Here is a 19,091-nt window from a genome sequence, read left to right on the forward strand (position 1 = left end):
AAAAAAAAAAAGAGAAGAGATATACGGTAGATGTAATTCATGTGTTTCCATTAGGAAAAAGAAAAATGTGTGTTATGTTTAACAGTTGCAAAAATATATATACTATAATGTATACAGTATATGTATTATTTAGATTTTTGTTTTGTTCATTTTAGTTGTAGAGGTGTTCTTTCTGTCATATTTGTTGCAGTCACAACAACATCATGTTCGTTGGCAGTAGACCAACGTTGTGCTCTTTTATTCAGTATATTCATTTGGACAAAACATAATGTGGCTGAAGACTAATGACTTATTTTCTGTATTAATTTCAGGTTGGGCTGCTTTCAAGAAGACAATTACACAATCATCCTACAGTAAGTTAATGTATACAAACTTACATAAACATGTTAGGCATGGAACCAATGGCCATAGCTCCATCAAGGTGTTTACCCAGCAATTCCTTTTTGGGAACCCTTACGTACTGTTTCATTGTGTTTTGCAACCGGGTGACGGTTTTATCCACCATAGCCCTGGACAGAAAGCTGCATAAACCCATGTTTATCCTACTTCTTCAACAATGCCTATCAATGACTTGATTGTGCTAACAGCCTTCTTTTCCTCCGCTGTTTTGGTTGAGCATCCTGGCTCAGAACAGGTCCATCTCCCTACCCTGCATGCTTACCTCCCAGATCTGCTCGTCCACCCTGTACGGAAGCTGGCTCCCTTAACTATCCTGACTGGCATGGCTTATGAACAGGTTATAATCGCATCTGCTGTCCAACATGAGGTATAACTCCATCAATGATTCCAGTAAACTTGATGAAATCATCGTTTTCATGGTGGCTTTTTTGGTCATTTACCCCTGATTGTGGTTCTCTTGGCTCTGTCCACTCGTTTAAGATCTGCAAGAACAACAATAGTGATATTTATTGTAACAATCCGTCATTGGTGAGGCTCCATGTTGTGATGACCACACGTATAAACAACTACTTATGGGTTGTTGATAACAGCTGTCTTTCAGGGTGTAATCGTTGATAGTGGTTTTATATTTACATTATATCCAGATCCTGCTCACCTTGTGGTCATGATAAGTCGCCTGATGCACGGAGCAAGGCCATTCAGACATGTGGTACCATCTTGTCGTGTTCTTATTCTTAGAGTTCAACGCCTGCTTTAGCTGAATAGCTCAATCGATTTGAGCATGGCTGCTCCTTCCTTGAGGAGGGCTTTTGGAGTATCAGTTTAATGGTGTTCCCTCCCATTCTCAATCCACTCATAATATGGTCTAAAAACTAAAAGAAATTGCCAAATGTTCTGGGTTCTACAAACGAAAGGTATCTTCAGTTCATAAAATGAGAATAAATACTGTAGAATGAATCTGTATAATTACATGGCATGGGCTGTAAGACAACTTACGGCCTCCCAATAACAAATAAAGAAATGCTCTTTTGTAAATCAGTCAAATGAAAATGTTCCTTCTTTTTTTTGCAAGACACTGACTAATTTCATTGATTTGTTAACGAGGTTAAACATGTCATGGGTTAGATTGGTTATTGGGTTGGCTACAGCATGTTGAGTAAATTGTGTGTAAGCTTGTTTTTGTTTTGTCAGTCTTCAGCAATTTTTAATAAACAATAACAATAGACAGCACAAAAATAGTGTGTGAGTGGTGTGTGTGCGTGTGCGTGATTGTGTGCGGCTTGGGCCTGACTGACTTGACGTTCATGTAGAATACATTTTATAACTATTTTTTTTACATTTTAATTTACCTTTATTTAACCTAGGCAAGTCAGTTTTAGAACAAATTCTTATTTAAAGTGACGGCCTACCCCGTCATTGTAAATACAAAGTCGATTTCATTGTAACAAAAGCAGAAAGACAGATGTCAGTTTGTCTGCTGTACATGGATAATTAAGTTGTATATTATACATTGGTTATGGCCTGTACTTTGTCCCTGTTTGAGAAGGTAGGCCTACTAGTGGATAGAAGACAAAGAATTGCCCATATACTGAACACCACAGTATAACAAGTCAGTCATTTCCCGTTTTTGAAAGGTGTACAGTAGGTTTTTTTCTAAGCATAAATACTTTGTGGATCCCCTTTTCCTGAAAATAAAGATATCTAACTGGACGCAAAAAATTAAACTTTTTATCAAATCCCATCAACTGTTTTGAACACTGCAAGGCTTCGATCTCCCCCATGAAAAGTGCTTTTGCTGCATGAGCCTGAATGATCATTCTCGCCTGCTAACCTGGGTCCTGATTTTACCATCGTCCTCAACAAGGAGTCCTCCCCTAGCCCATGTATCTTCTGCTGCTTAAACCTTCCCTATAATCAACCTTAAGGCTCCACGGCACTCTTTTACGCAGGTTCATCAAAGGAGCTTTAACTTGACACAGGGACCTTCAATACTCGCTTGTGGTCACAAGTTTTCTTTATTCATCATCTATGGACGGGAGGCAGTGTTCATGCCTGACTGCCTAATGGCACGTGACAGTTATATTGCCATACATTGCCCTTTGAGGTACAACACAATTATGAACCAATGCTTCATATCGGGACAATTCTCTATCTTATATTGGGTGTGTGAGTTTGATTTGATGAGGGTGCTCTTTAACCTGCCTGCTTTGGGTTAGCAGGCTGTAGATCTCTGATGACACGAATTTAAAACAATCCGCTGTGACAACACCACTCCTCTGTTGGAAACTGGTCTGTGTAACACAGCATCAAATAACATCTATGGTACTCCATTTATTCCTGCCCTCATGCAGGTCATAATCTGTTTGGACGGCATTCTCCTACACTTACTTTCATGTACTTGTCACCATGTTTTTCAGGAACAAAGGATCAGCTGAACCTAAAAAGCAAAAGTTCTGCAGACTTGTGCTACACCATTTAATAGTTTTCTCCTCTTCAACAGTGTTTTTAGGGCTTCTCACCATTATTTTCATACAGACTGAGCCAAATTTCGCCCGCAATTAACACGAGACTCATAGGGGTCTCCACATAAAATCGAATTGCACCTTGGGCTGGAATAAAACATTCTGTGGGCCTTTCTCTGCATTTCAAAGAGATGGTAGCAAAATACACAAAATTAACGTTTTTTTTTTTTTTTGTATTATCTTTTTACCAGATCTAATTGTGTTATATTCTACTTCATTCCTTTCAACATTTCCATAAACTTCAGTGTTTCCTTTCAATGCTATTAAGAAAATGCATATGCATTCCGTAAATAATTAGGAATAGATTGTCCACCATCTATGCGTTATCCAGACAGAAAGAGAAATAGGCAAAAAACATTCGATTTAGAGCATAAAGAAATTGAATAAATTAACTGAGCCAAACCAGAAACATTCAATATATAAATGTAAAAACATTATTTTAAAAACAATTTTAAATATAATAACATAGAAATGTTGTGGGACTAAAGTAGATGAAGAATCAATAATATTTTTGATTCAAGTATTTATTGGTAATTATGTTCAGTATATTATGTATGTTGTAATAGTGTGTTATATGTGAAAAATGTGTTCCGTATTATAAATTGTAATTTTTCATGTTTAAGACTCTTGGAAAGAGTAGTCCCAATGGGGACTAAAAGAGATCCACCATCAAATCAAATCAAATATCCGTTGCTTCAGGAGCCCTGAGATACAGGCAGTTATATTTTGGTATGTCATTTTAAGGCCAAAAATCGAACACAAAAGGGGCTAATCCTTAAGAGGTTTTTAATTTCTCCAACTTTAAATCCAATCATATATTGTCTTGAAACAAAGAATATCAGAGTGAAAGTAATTAATTTCTTGCAGACAAGGTCTTTCCATTCTAGACTTGTTTTTCAGTAGTAGACATAGATTGAAAAATAACTAATTCATTTATTATCTAAATCTATTATTAAATTGTTGACAATTTTGTCACAATCTTTTTAGTGGTGTTGTATTTAGGCAATGTTCGCTGTAAGTTTTAAACAGTCTGGCAGCTTGATGTACCAATTGTTGTTTATTTATCTTCATCAACTGTAAATGTATCAGCTTGTATTCTAAAACCATAAGCCATTTAGAACCACCCCGGGGTGTCAAGACAATCTCTCACTTGATTTCTAACGGACATGGGAAATTATGTAACAACCATTGTTGGGTGCCCATTAAATTTTCGGCCCTGTGAAGCTAATGTTAATCAGGACCTGATTAGTTGGTAGCACTAATACCCTACAAATACACCTTATAAAACGGTAAATGGGGCAACACAACAACAGTAAATGTAAGTAGCAAGATCATCTTTTGAATAAACTAGTAAGGAGGTTTCAGGCCTGGTGGGGTTTGTGGATTGTCAAGGTTCCACAAGAAAATGTAAATGCAATGCCTTTCAATGGAAGATTTCAATTGCATAAACTCTCTTGTTTTCTCTCTCCTCGTCTCCTTCCTCAAAACCCATTGGATAAGAAAGCCAAGAGGTCCGCCCCTCTGAGCTTTCCTCCAATGGGTTTTGAGAAGGAAGATGAGGAAGAGCGGAGAGAGGAAGAAAGAAATAATGCAATTGAAGACCTTTCCTAAAAAACATCACCCTATGAAGACCATTTAAAGCAATTTGATGACTCCTAATGCCGAATGCCAATCCTGTGACAATCTTTGATCATGGTTAAAAGAATGACTCCACATTTTAAGATGCATAGGCACCACCTAAATTTTCATATTAATTTGGTGCCTATCTTTCCTATTTTATCGGGATTAACAAGTATAAGATCGATCAACACCACAGATGGCGTGAGACATTGGATCATCTTGAAATTAGACTTTTATTGATCTGTGAAAATGTGTCTAAAATTGATAAAAATCTTCAACGTTGGTCTGATTTGGGTAAACTAATATTACTTTTGCCCAGTTTAACACTCCAGTAGTCTTTCCCTGGGATTATAAAATTACTAACACAAAAACTAGGGGTGATAGGTTCGCGTTTAAAAGGGCCAGTACCGAAAGTTCACTGGTTCAAATCCTGAGGCCTGACTAGGTGAAAAATCTGTCTGTGCCCTTGAGCAAAGCATTAACCCTTATTGCTCATGTAAGTCTCTCTGCTGCATGACTAAATGTAAAAGTATTGTTATACATCTCATATGTAGGCCTATGCATTATGGTTGGTCGTTTTGGCGTCATCTTCACTATTCCGTGTGTTTGTTTGTATGATGACCTAGATGTAGGCCTAATTGTTCCTCTTCTTCCATCCTTCCAAACCCATGTTTTAGTTTGCTGGATACCACAAAACAAGACAGACTTTCCAAATGTATAGATGAGACATATAGCCATTTCTATTTAGGTCTGGGATGCTGATTAGAACAATGTTGATGAACTGGACCACACGTGTCGTTGGTCCAAATTTAGTTCACAGCACCCTCTAGTGATTTGGTCTGCACCAAAATATAGCCTCAGAATCCACACTGAATATCCACTCTGTTCCACTATTGTTTCAACTTCAACTGATTTGAGTCTTGGAAAAATTCTCCAGTCGAGGCGACTTGATCAGCATCCTCTCAGAAACTATGGCGGGTTTTAGCCCAATATGGCTTTGCTTGTTGGTTGATGATGAAAATCATGTGCATAGCCCCCTTCATCAGAGGACATGATCCATTTCAAGTGCCATCAGGTTTGAATCATTACATAAAACAATACGTACAAAGGATGCAAATGCAAACTGAGAATGTGTCAGGAAAAGAAGTGGTGGAAAGTGTGGTTTACAAATTGAAAGAAATTAATTCACATAAATTTATTTGATATTTTATGAGAAAAGTGGTATCCCAAGCCCCGACAGTTTTGAACACACAAACCAAAAGTAAAATTGAAAATACTGTATATGGAGGAAATTGTATAATGCTAATTATACCTATTAAGGTTAAAATATTCAATTTTTTGTGGCAATTTCTGGTGAACTTTGAAACACAATCACATAAATTGACTAATATTAATAATATAGTATCTATCCCTTTACAGATAGAAACAGAGGAGGAAGAGAGGCCAAGGTGGGACAACAGTAAGACATAGGGTGGACGCAGGGAACTGATCCCTGGTCTCTGATGCAGAGCAAGTATATGACTGGGCCATGAAGAGTTACTGGCTAGAACCACAGGCTCTGCACATCAAGGAAGGAATAATAATGAAGGGCTATACTTTCTTCTCTGGAAATAATGAGCGACGTGGAAGCTTAGGCTCTCACTCCCATTAGCGTGTCGTGGAAAACACCTTCCACGTGTTCAATTACTTTTCATAGAACGCATATCCCCGTTGATCATCTCTTACTGTCGACGTGCAGAGCCCGTGGTCCTAGCAGTAACTCTTACGGCCAGTCATATACTGAATCTGCATCGGAGACCAGGGACTCAATCCCTGTGTTTGTCGCACTTGGCCTGTCTCCCCCACACTGTACCATTACACATGAGCCCATCCACCTATAGCTCCTCTTTGGTCCCTATGCTTTCTAACACCACAGTGACTTCCCCTATGGCTTTTTTAACATACAAAATTTTCCTCTTGAGAATTATTTTCCTTGACAATAGACCATGTAAATGTATAACAAACAGAACAAGGAAGAATTAACGATACATTATTCAGTTACACTATTGACTTTTAACTAACTCCAAACTGATCTTTGGCCATGGAGAAAAGCTGAAGTAATTTCACTCTAATCTTTTTAGTTTTGATACCATATATTACTGGGTTCAGACCTGGAGGTAATATGACAAATATCATTCCTGCAAAATGTCTGAAGTACGGAGAGGAGTGTTTAAGGTATTCGATACACAAGGACAAACATGTAAACCTGAAGAACTCATAGATTAAGAAAGACAAGCAGGTGTGTGGCAACATGTATCAAGGCCTTTAGCTGGCATCAAGAGTCACTACTTTTAAAGCATCGTGAATAGAAATGGATGAGTAGGAGAACACCACAGAAAAAGCCCCTCTCCCCATGGAGTACACCTTGTGATAAACAAGCCATAGATGTTGTTCCCATGTGGTGGGGGTTCCTTGGGGTTGCAACAGGTCAGTCGCTTAACAGGACACGTTGCACAATAGATGTTCACGATAACTGGTTTACAAACAGGGAAAACAACGTGAGCCCGAACAGGATCCCACCAGTAAGAAAGTCAATCAGCCAAGCAGAGGCAATGAGACTTACAACAGTGTTCTTAGTCATGATGGAATGGTACCTTAGTGGATGACAGATAGGTATGTAGCGATCCAACCCGACATGATAGACAACATGAGAAGTGTCGCTCCGCCATACATATGGAATACAGAAAGCCTGAATCAAGCATGCTGGTAAGTGATGTGCAAATCTTCAGACAATACATTTGACATGACCTTGGAATGATGGCACTGATACCAATCAAGTCATTGATGGATAAACTGAAAAAGGAACAGATACTGAGGCCCCGTGTAAGATTTCTGTTCAAAGCTATAACCACAAGCAAAACATATTTACAGAACAGTGTAAATAAGTAGACGAAGAGAGCCTATTAGGACAGTCAATTTTCCCTTCAGAGGACAAGTCTTATTTTGCCATTATGAAAACAGTGTTGAGTAACTCTATGGTTCGGTTCCCCATCCTCCTGTAGCGTTGAACCTCACGGCCAGCTTGAACGAGTGCTAAAAATGTTCCAAAAACATCAACTTAAATGAACAGCAATTGTTTATTCACTGATAGCCTTGGAGATGTGGAGTGCAGAACATCAGTGTTAAAGTTCTGGAAAGCATGTGGTTCATGTATATTATAAAAAAGCTGATCCTGTGCTTTGTGGTTCTAACAACCTTACTCAAACGATTATTGGTCTGTCTTAATAATTATTAATGTATTTTGGAGGTGTGATTGGACAATATAATTCAAGGGTGTCAACTTTATTCCATGGAGGGCTGAGTGTCAGTGGGCTTTTGGTTTTTCCTTTAAATTAAGACCTAGACAACCAGTCAGGGGAGTTCCTTACTAATTAGTGACCTTAATTCATCATTCAAGTAAAAGGGATGAGCGAAAACACGCAGATACTCGGCTTCCGTGTAATGAGTTTGACCCGTGATGTAAATGATTAGATCATCTCTTTCAGAATGCAAAGTCATTGGATGCCAACTACAGCTGAACTAAGACTTTTTTCGTAAATTTACAAAACGATATAACCACTGGCACATGAGAGTTACATATTCAGTTTAAGAAATTATTACCTATTCTTAAAAAATAAGCATATTTTAATTGGGAGCCTTTTGTTTTCTAGTGCAAATAAACTTCCCACAATCAGAAAATATACAATACTCTAAAGAAAGGTGGCTCTTCTAAGCTTCAACCAACCTTAAAAAAACATTTCATTTTATTTTCTGTTAGCCTGGTTTATGCACTCACTGCAGACCAGACATGGGGTTACAGTAAAACTTTAATAAAGAAACGGACATGGAACGAGACAGGAAACAGCATCAGCAAACTGATAATACAGAGACAAAAACTCAATGCAGCAGTGGGGAACAGAGCAAGGAACTGACAAATATGGGGAGGAAATAACCAGATGATGAGTGAGGCCAGGTGAGTCAATATCGCTGAAGCGAAGTGACGAGGAAGCAGGGTGTCGTGATGGATGGCAGGGTGCGTGAATGCAGGGCAACCTGGCGCCCTCAAGCGCCAGGGGGAGGGAAGAGCTGGAGCAGCACACTCCTATGCATTTAACCTAGCTATTTGAAAATCCTGTCAAGTACAGAACTTGGTTGACTACTTGGTTTTTACAAAAACTATTTGGGTTTTTAACAAATACTCAAATATTTAAATAATAAGTATCAAATATGAAATAACAAATACTCAAATACACATGTTTGACTACAGAACCTGCTTTGGCAAGGGCCATGGTTGTTCAGGGCCTTCATTAGAAACAAAAGCATGGAAACTTGGTACTGATGAACCATATGTTCTGGCAGATAAAGCACTGAAATAATAAAAAAAAGGGAAAAGAAAAGAGAGATGGGTTAAAAACTTTTTAAGGCTATTTGGATGGAAAGGATTTTATAGTGGGTTTTATAGTGAAAGTGAACTGTCTTTCACATGATTCATACACTATTTTGGTATTATAAAAATAACAATTTAACATTAATTGGATATTCTTCATGGGTGGAGCCTTTCCCTCCACTTTTGTCAGCTAAATTGCTGTTATTACTTACAGTTATGTCTTATTTCACCAAAGATGAGGAGAGAGTTGTATAAGTCTGTCATATCAGACTGCATTCATACATTTGTTTTTGTTGCCTACTGTAGCATTCTTTAATAGCCTTTATATTAACGGTCTTGTTATAATGCATAATGCATGATTACTGAAAACAATGTCACTTTTTTGCTGTAACGTTCAATGAACTGGCTGCAAGACTATTGTAGCAACATTCATTTACCATTTTGATACCTTCTGGAAACAAACGCTTGTTTTATAAGGAGAATGGGATCCACCCAAATCATTTGGGTTCCAAGCTCCTTTCAGAGCATTATAAGGCTGCGTTGGAGACAATGACTTATCAATGACCCAAGCCCAGCTCAGTTAAACCCCACCATTGTGACACAGAGAATGGCATAATGCTTTAGCAAATGTACATCAAAAAGGGGCGTTGGAGACACGATGTAAGTAACCTAATTTATGTCCCTCTAACTGCCCTGAATGCCTCTGCTGATTCCTACAGCAATTGTATCAGTTATCATGTGTCCATGAACCAGAATATATACTGTTAGCACTGAGGGGGGGGTGTCTTAGCAGGGAAGTCCACTGTGTGCAGTTCACCCTGCACTAAACATAAATAACATGCTGTAAGCTTCCCAGTAAAGCAATGAAAAACATCAAGCATCCCAGAAAAGTGCTAAATATAGCCATATTAGCATATGTAGCTTAACTTCTCTGCGCTACGGATCCCTTTTTTACAGGGATCATTTTCCTAAAACAACCGCTGAATTGCCAATATTACTAAAAATATTTATAATCATGCAATCACAAAGTGAAATATACAAAACACAGCTTAGCTTGTTGTTAATCCACTATCGTGTCAGATTTTGAAAAATATGCTTTACAGAGAAAGCCAACTCCAAGCTTTTGTGAGTGATATCAATCAATGCTAGAACAGCTAGCCCCAAATAGCATGGTCACGAAAGTCAGAAAAGCAATAACTTTAATCGCTTACCTTTGATAATCTTCGGAATGTTTGCACTCACGAGACTCCCAGTACACAATAAATTCTCTGTATACATCAATGATGTCGCTCTTGCTGCTGGTGATCCCATGATCCACCTCTATGCCAGACGACACCATTCTGGCTACATCTGGCCCTTCTTTGGACACTTTGTTAACTAATCTTCAGACGAGCTTCAAATGCCATACAACTCTACTTCCGTGGCCTCCAACGCCTCTTAAATACAAGTAAAACTAAATGCATACGTACTGTACATACAAATGTACTGTCAATAACAGAATAGAAAAATATATGTACAGTGTGTGCGAATGTAGAAGAGTAGGGAAGATAAGGCAATTAAATAGGCCATAGAGGCAATAATTAGCAATTTAGCATTAACACTGAGAGTGGTAGATGTGCAGATGTCTGTGTGAGTAGAGATACTGGGGTGCAAAAAGAGCAAGAGGATAAATAACAATACTGGGGAATGAGGAAGTTGGGTGTGCTATTTACAGATTGGTTTGTGTACAGGTACAGTGATCAGTATGCTGCTCAGACAGCTGCATGCTTAAAGATAGAGAGGGAGCATATGGGTCTCCATTTTCAGTGATTTTTGCAATTCGTTCCAGTCATTGGCAGCAGAGATCTGGAAGGAAAGGCGGCCAAAGGAAGTGTTGGCTTTGGGATGACCAGTGAAATATACCTGCTGGAGTGCGTGCTATGGTAGTGGGTGTTGCTATGTTGACCCGTGAGCTGAGATAAGGTGGGGTTTTACCTAGAAGACTGTATAGATGACCTGGAGCCAGTGGGTTGGCGGACGAATATGTAGTGAGGGCTACCAACGAGAGCATACAGGTCGCAGTGGTGGGTAGTATATGGGGCTTTGGTGACAAAACGGATGGCACTGTGATAAGACTACATCCAGTTTGCTGAGTAGAGTGTGGAGGCTATTTTGTAAATGACATTGCCAAAGTCAAGAATCGGGTAGGATAGTCAGTTTTACGAGGGTAGGTTTGGCGGCATGAGTGGAAGGATGCTTTGTTCGAAATAGGAAGCGGATTCTAGATTTAATTTTGGATTGAAGATGCTTAATGTGAGTCTGGAAGGAGAGTTTACAATCTAACCAGACACCTGGTATTTGTAGTGTCCACATATTCTAAGTCAGAAACGCGTCCAGAGTAGTGATGCTGGTTGGGCGGGCAGGTGCAGGCAGCAATCGGGTTGAAGAGATGCATTTAGTTTTACTAGCATTTAAAAGCAGTTGGAGGACACAGAAGGAGTGTTGTATGGCATTGAAGCTCGTTTGGAGGTTAGTTATCACAGTGTCCAAAGAAGGGCCAGATGTATGCAGAATGGTGTCGTCTGCGTAGAGGTGGATCAGAGATTCACCAGCAGCAAGAGCGACATCATTGATGTATACAGAGAAAAGAGTCAGCCCGAGAATTGAACCCTGTGGTACCCCCATAGAGACTGCCAGAGGTCTGGACAACAGGCCCTCCGATTTGACACACTGAACTCTATCTGAGAAGTAGTTGGTGAACCAGGCGAGGCAGTCATTTGAGAAGCCAAGGCTATTGAGTATGTCGATAAGAATGAGGTGATTGATAGGGTYGAAAGCCTTAGCCAGGTCGATGAAGACGGCTGCACAGTACTGTCTTTTATCGATGRCGGTTATGACATYATTTAGGACCTTGAGCGTGGCTGAGGTGCAYMYATGACCAGCTYGGAAACCAGATTGCATAGTGGAGATGGTACGGTGGGATTCGAAATGGTCGGTGATCTGTTTGTTAACTTGGCTTTTGAAGATTTTARAAAGGCAGGGTAYGATAGATATAGGTCTATAACAGTTTGGGTCTAGAGCGTCTCCCTCTTTGAAGTGAGGGACGACCGCAGCAGCTTTCCAATRTTTGGGGATCTCAGACGATACAAAAGATACAAATACACATACAAGTACAAAATAAAACCTCCTGGCTTTTATGAGAACCTATGTAAACTATATTCCCATTTTACATGTATTGTACAATGCATTACGTACTTGTTGCTAATAGAAAGATTGTTGGTCGTTCAGGAACTATAGTATCCTCATTTGAAAATATTACATGAAGCATCAAATAGCAGTTTAATACAGGTCAATTAAATCTGGGGCACATTGTGTCTCAATGTTCAATCTCAACATTGAGCAGGAGGTCCACAACATGATTTGGAGCTTGATAATGTGCATATTACAGTTAACAAGCTCTGTTTAAAAGGTGTTTTGTTGACTTGACAGCCGACACCTGATAGGAATGAACATTCATTTATTCAGTGTGCTGTGTATACCATAGACAACACATGTGTACTATTGTCATCTTCTACAATGCCTGAACAGAAAATAAAATGTATCTGTACACATAACAGTGGATACATTTCTGTAATGAGCTCGGTAGTGTGAKGTCCTCTCTATCTGTCTCTGTTACAAACTGAAATGAAGCTTAGAGATGTTGCTACGACAAGGCACCCTATGGAATTAGATGACACAGTGGTGTCGTCATAACCTTCACCTCATAGGCTGCCTCGGTGAACACGTGTCATTGGAGGGTCTCTCCTCACCTTAGGCCTTGTTATTGAAGAGTASACTTACCAACCATGTGTATACTGTAGCAACCACAATGTTTACTTTCTTTGAAACTTTGCTCATTAGGTTAATGACTGCTTTGTTTACAGCAGAGTTGATAGGAAGGGTGTGGCACACATGCTCCTCTACTGGGTCCCTCTACCTCCCTACTTAGCACTGGTAATGGACCTCTAGGGAATGGCTGACAGCAAGAGCCTCAGGTTATTGAGTCAGTCCATCTGTAAAAGAGTGACAATATTTGACCAACTACAGCTGGGGTCACTCAGCTGGAATGGCTTTGATCCCACTGTACTTTTTTTTTTAGGTGGCCCAACTCAAAAACTAACTAGTTCCACAGCCTTTTTGAGTTCACCCACCTTTTTTTTTGGCAAGTGTTGAATGAAATTCAAATTTTGAGTTGGCCATACTTTTTCTGACTCAATGGGACAAGTGGGGGAAGTTTAATCAACTTAAAAGTATGTGTTTGAGGAAATTATTCTGACTCATGAGACAAGTTGATCGACTATGGATTTTTTTTGTTGACAGAATTGCTATTTTAAATTGTTTTATTTTGTTTGAGAGAGTAAATAAATGTTGTACGTATCAAATGAATGGACCAGACAGTGTCTCTTTCAAATCTATCACACTGACCACCAGATGATATCATAAATCATAGTTTCCAGCTATGGCTTCCTCCAGCAGTTCCAATGTTCTACTGTCTGTTCACTGAGCCAGTGTCATCCCATGTGGGCAAACTACTGCACGCCTTTGTCAAACGAATATTGGGATTGCACTGACCTGTGGCCAGTTGTCCATGTGTAAAAAGATAAGTGGCATCTTTCAAGAAACACAAGCTGAGGAGAACCTGGAAGGACAGCATGAGAGACCCCTGGAGCTGTTCTGTGAAAGAGACCAAACGTGTGTGTGTCAGTTTCTGCAGTGAGGACAGACCACAGACTCACAACACTGTCCCATATAGAGGAAAGAGCGTGGGGAAGAAGAAGGTCAGATGAGGAAGACTAAGGGCAAAGTTCAGAAGATGATCCAGGAGAAACTTCAGAACGGCTAAGCAGAACGAAACAGGCAGCAAAACTCAGCAAGAGAGATACAGAAGAAATATGGCAGACAGGGGTACCAAGTACCAAGTTGATGTCAGGGGATACAAGGCAATTAAGTAGATATGTACATATAGGTCTGAGACCAGTGTTTACAGTGCTGACTGTGCTGCACTGTAAGCAGAGCATGAAGAAGACAACTCAATAAAAATATGGAAGAGTTTACTGAATCATTGCTGAAGAGAATGCAGCAGCGGATGTGACTGTGGACCCTGATACAGCATGTCTTATCTCCTCCTGTCTGAGGTCGGAGATCAAGTGACATGTGGCAATATACATCAGACTCTTCCTGCTAACCCACAGAGGTTTGATAATAATCATAATAATATAATATAATACTAATTAGGAAATTGGGTATTCTCCTCAGGGAATTCTACTCTGACGTGCGAGTGAAAGGAAGACTGTCTGGGCTTTAGGAATGGCCAGAGAAAATCCGGTGACAAGGAGTCAAGCAAATTTTATACTGGACTGTGGGCCTTGGCAAAATGGGAATACATGGGTCACGCTGGGGCCTAGCATCGTCCTCTTCCTGAGAAATAATCATCTAATGTGGGGGGGTGTTTGTTAGATTATAAAGAGGGGAGGTCTCCTTTAGAATGTGGAGCCAGTCCCAACCTGTCACACGCTGATCTGTTTCGCCTGTCTTTGTGCTTGTCTCCACCCCCCTCCAGTGTCGCCCATCTTCTCCATTATCACAATGTTACATCCTGTGTCTCTGTTTGTCTGTTTGCCAGGTCATTTTGTTCGTCAAGCCTACCAACGTTCCTGTTTTCTAGCTTTTGCGGTTTTTGACCTTTCTGACTGCCCTGACCCTGAGCCTGCCTGCCGTTCTGTAACCTTTCAGACTCTGCTCTGGACTACTACCTCTGCCTGCCCTTGACCTTGTCGTTGCTTGCCCCCCTGTTTCTGTAATAACTTCTTAATAAAGCATCTGGGTCTTCTCCTGAGCCTTGATAATAGCTACTCATTCACTGCGCACCTTCACTGAGATACTGTTATAGTGCAACAGGAAAGTATTCAGACCACTTGACTTTTACACATTTTTTACATTACAGCTTTATTCTAAAATGATTTTTTTTTATTCAAATAAATCAATCTCCACACAACACACATATTGACAACGCAAAAACAGGTTTAATATTTTGTGCCAAATTTTAAAAATACAAATCTGAAAATAACTTATTTACATAATAATCAGACCCTTTGCTATGAAACTCGAAATTGAGCTCAGGTGCATCCTGTTTCCATTGATCATCCTTGAGATGTTCTACAATTTGATTGGTCCAGCTGGTTGGACCTGATTTGGAAAGGCACACACCTGTCTATATAAGGTCCTACAGTTGATGTCAGAGCAAAAAACGCCATGGAATTGTCCGTAGAGCTCCGAAACAGGATTGTGTTGAGGCACAGATCTGGTAGGGTACCAAAAAATAGCCTGAGCATTGAAGTCCCAAGAACACAGCGCCCTCTATCATTCTTAAATGAAGAAGTTCGGAAACACAAGACTCTTCCTAGAGCTGGTCGCCGGCCAATTGAGCAATCGGGGGAGAAGGCCTTGTAAGGGAGTTGACCAAGAACCCGATGGTCAATCTGAACATAAATCCAGAGTTCTCTCTGCGGAGATGGGAGAACCTTCCAGAAGTACAAACCATCTCTGCAGCACTCCACCAATCAGGCCTTTATTGTAGAGTGGCCAGACGGAAGCCACTCCTCAGTAAAAGGCCAAGACAGCCCATTTGATTTGCCAAAAGTACTAAAGACTCTCAGACCATGAGAAAACAAGATTCTCTGGTCTGATGAACCAAGTTTGAACACTTTGGCCTGAATGCCAAGCATCAACATCTGGAGAAACCTGGCACCATTCTACGGTGAAGCATGGTGATGGCAGGATCATGCTGTGGGATGTTTTTAGGACTGAGAGACTAGTCAGGATTGAGGGAAAGATAACGGAGCAAAGAACAGAGAGATCATGGATGAAAACTGCTCCAGAGCGTCAGGACTCAGACTGGGCGAAAGATTACCTTCGAACAGACCACGACCTAACTACACAGCCAAGACAACGCAGGAGTGGCTTCAACCTGACAGAGCTTAAGAGGATCTGCAGAAAGAATGGTAGAAACTCCCCAAATACAGGTGTGCCAAGTTTATATCGTCATACCAAGAAGACTCGAGTCTGTAATCGCTGCCAAAGTTGCTTCAAAAAAGTACTGAGTAAAGAGTCTGAATACTTATGTAATGTGATATTTCTGTTTTTTATATTAATAAATGTGCAATAAATTCTAAAACTCTGTTTTTTCTTTGACATTATGGGGTTTTGTGTGTAGATTGGTGCGTGGGAAAAAACTCAAATGTTTTCCTTTTTAGAAAAAGGCTATGGGAAAAGTCAAGAGGTCTGAATACTTTCCAAATGCACTGTATCCTTTCAGAATGTGGAGGCCAGGTCCCATATCTTCTCCTTCACTGGCTGAACCTTCACTGAGATACTCTACCTAGTCCTCTCTTCACCCTATGATTCTTCTAACACAGCTCCACTGGCTGCACCTTCACTGAGATACTCTACCTAGTCCTCTTCTTCTAACACAACTCACTGGCTGCACCTTCACTGAGATACTCTACATAGTCCGTTCTATGATTCTTCTAACACAGCTTCACTCATCATCTCTTCCCTCAAGTCTTTGTGAGTTTAGTAAGCAGGGAATTCAGTAACACAAAAACAAAGCACATGCACAATAAAATTGTGTATTTTATATTCAGAATAAGCTAGTTTGTTATCAGTTCATTAGATTATATAATTAAGCAATAAGGTCAGAGGCGGTGTGGTATATGGTCAATATACCACGGCCCACAAGGCGGCGGMGCACAATTGAGGMGGCGCACAATTGTTCCAATGTCATCCGGGTTAGGGGAGGGTTTGGCTGGCCAGGATGTCCTTGTGCCATCAACGCTATAGCRAYTCCTTGTGGCGGGCCAGGTGCATTGGTGTGGCTGGCTTCCAAGTTAAGCGAGCAGTGTGTCAAGAAGCWGTGCGGCTTGTCAAGGTCSTGTTTTGAAGGATGCATGGCTCTTACCCTTCGCCTCTCCCGAGTCCATATGGGAATTACAGCGATGGGACAAGACTGTAACTACCAATTTGGGAGAAAAAAGGGGTAATAAGTTGCATGGACTCACTCTGTGTGCAATAATAGTGTTTAGCATGATTTTTGAATGACTACCTCATCGCTGTACCCCACATATACAATTATCTGTATGTTGAGCCGTAAATTTCAACCACAGATTCAACCACAGGTAGCTTTTCAAATGCTTTGCAAAAAAGGGCAGCTATTGGTAGATGGGTAAAAATAAAAAAGCAGACATTCATCCAGTGTGAACTTATTAATTACACACTGGATGGAGTATCAATACACCCAGTCATTACAAAAATACAGGCGTCCTTCCTAACTCAGTTGCTGGAGAGGAAGGAAACCGCTCAGGGATTTCCACATGCGACCAATGGTGACTTCAAAACAGTTATAGAGTTTAACGGCTGTGATAGGAGAAAACTGAGGATGGATTAACACCATTGTAGTTACTCCACAATACTAACCTAATTGACAAGAAGGAAACCTTCCATATTCTGCATCCTGTTTGCATGAAGACACAAAAGGAATACTGCAAAAAATGTGGAGCAAATCCAATAAAACACTTTACTGAGTACCACTCTTCATGTTTTCAATCATAGTGGTGGCTGCATTATGTTATGGGTATGCTTGTAATTGTTGGGAGATTAATTCACATTTCGGCAGGACAATAACCTGAAACACAAGGCCAAATCTACACTTGAGTTGTTTACCAAGAAGACAGTCAATGTTCCTGAGTGGCTGAGTTACAGTTTGGACTTAAATCTACTTGAAAATATATGTCAAGACCTGAAAATGGTTGTCTAGCAATGATCAACAACCAATTTGACAGAGCTTGAATAATTTAGAACAGAATAATGGGTGTAATGCCCGGGGTGTAGTGGAGGAAGGAGTCAGACGCAGGAGACAGAGAGTTCAGAGTAGCGTAACTTTTAATCACACCAGAGGTGAACACGACGCCACTCCAACCAAATGCCCCAACACACAAGGGGAACAAAATAATCCAAAAATACAACGTACACGAACCGTGACACACAAGCATGTACAAACTGTACACAAAACAATCCCGCACACCGTAATAAAGCCCCACTCCGTAATAAAGCCCCACTAATCACCCTAACCACAAACAGTGCAGTGGCAGCTAGTCAGTGGCAGCTAGTAGGCGGTGACGACGACCGCTGAGCGCCACCCGAACAGGAAGGGGAGCCACCTTCGGTAGAGTCGTGACAATGGGCAAATGTTGCACAAACTCACAGCTGTAGTTGTTGCCAAAGGGGCTTCTACAAAGTATTGACTCAGGGGTGTGAATATTTACTGTATGTAAATTTGATATTTCTGTATTTCATTTTCAATACATTTGCAAACATTTCTAAAAACATGTTATTACTTCGTAATTATGGGGTATTTTGTGTAGATGGGTTAGAAAAAAATCTATGTAATCCGTGTTGAATTCAGGCTTTGTAACGATCGTCGTATAGAGGAGAAGGAGAAGACCAAGGTGCAGCGTGGTAAATATTCATAATTCCTTTTAATGAATACGAATACTAGAACAAAACAACAAAAATGATAAACGAACAGTTCTGCAAGGTGACATACACTAAACAGAAAACAACCACCCACAAACACAGTGGAACAGGCTACCTAAGTATGATTCTCAATCAGAGACACCGATAGACAGCTGCCTCTGATTGAGAACCATACCAGGCCAAACACACAGAAATTCAAAACAAGACAACATAGAACACCAGACATAGAATGCCCACCCAAACTCACACCCTGACCAACCAAAATAGAGACATAAAAAGGATCTCTACGGTCAGGGCGTGACAGTACCCCCCAAAGGTGCGGACTCCGGCCGCAAAACCTGAACCTATAGGGAGGGTCTGGGTGGGCATTTCACCGCGGTGGCGGCTCTGGTGCGGGACGTGGACCCTTACCGCCGACCCCGGACCGGGACCCTCGCAGCGGCCCCGGACAGGAGGATGACTCTGTGCTCCGGACAGGAGGGAGACTCTGGCTGCTCCGGACAGGAGGGAGACTCTGGCTGCTCCGGACAGGAGGGAGACTCTGGCTGCTCCGGACAGGAGGGAGACTCTGGCTGCTCCGGACAGGAGGGAGACTC

The 19,091-nt window shown here is 40.7% G+C and overlaps 1 pseudogene; it reads left to right on the top strand.

Moving 5' to 3' along the window:
- Positions 1 to 383: 383 nt before the first annotated feature.
- LOC111982754 (olfactory receptor 56A5-like) lies at positions 384 to 1,160 on the top strand (annotated as a pseudogene).
- The last annotated feature ends 17,931 nt before the right edge of the window (positions 1,161 to 19,091 follow it).

Source organism: Salvelinus sp. IW2-2015, linkage group LG22, assembly GCF_002910315.2.
Source record: "Salvelinus sp. IW2-2015 linkage group LG22, ASM291031v2, whole genome shotgun sequence".
NCBI lineage: Eukaryota > Metazoa > Chordata > Actinopteri > Salmoniformes > Salmonidae > Salvelinus > Salvelinus sp. IW2-2015.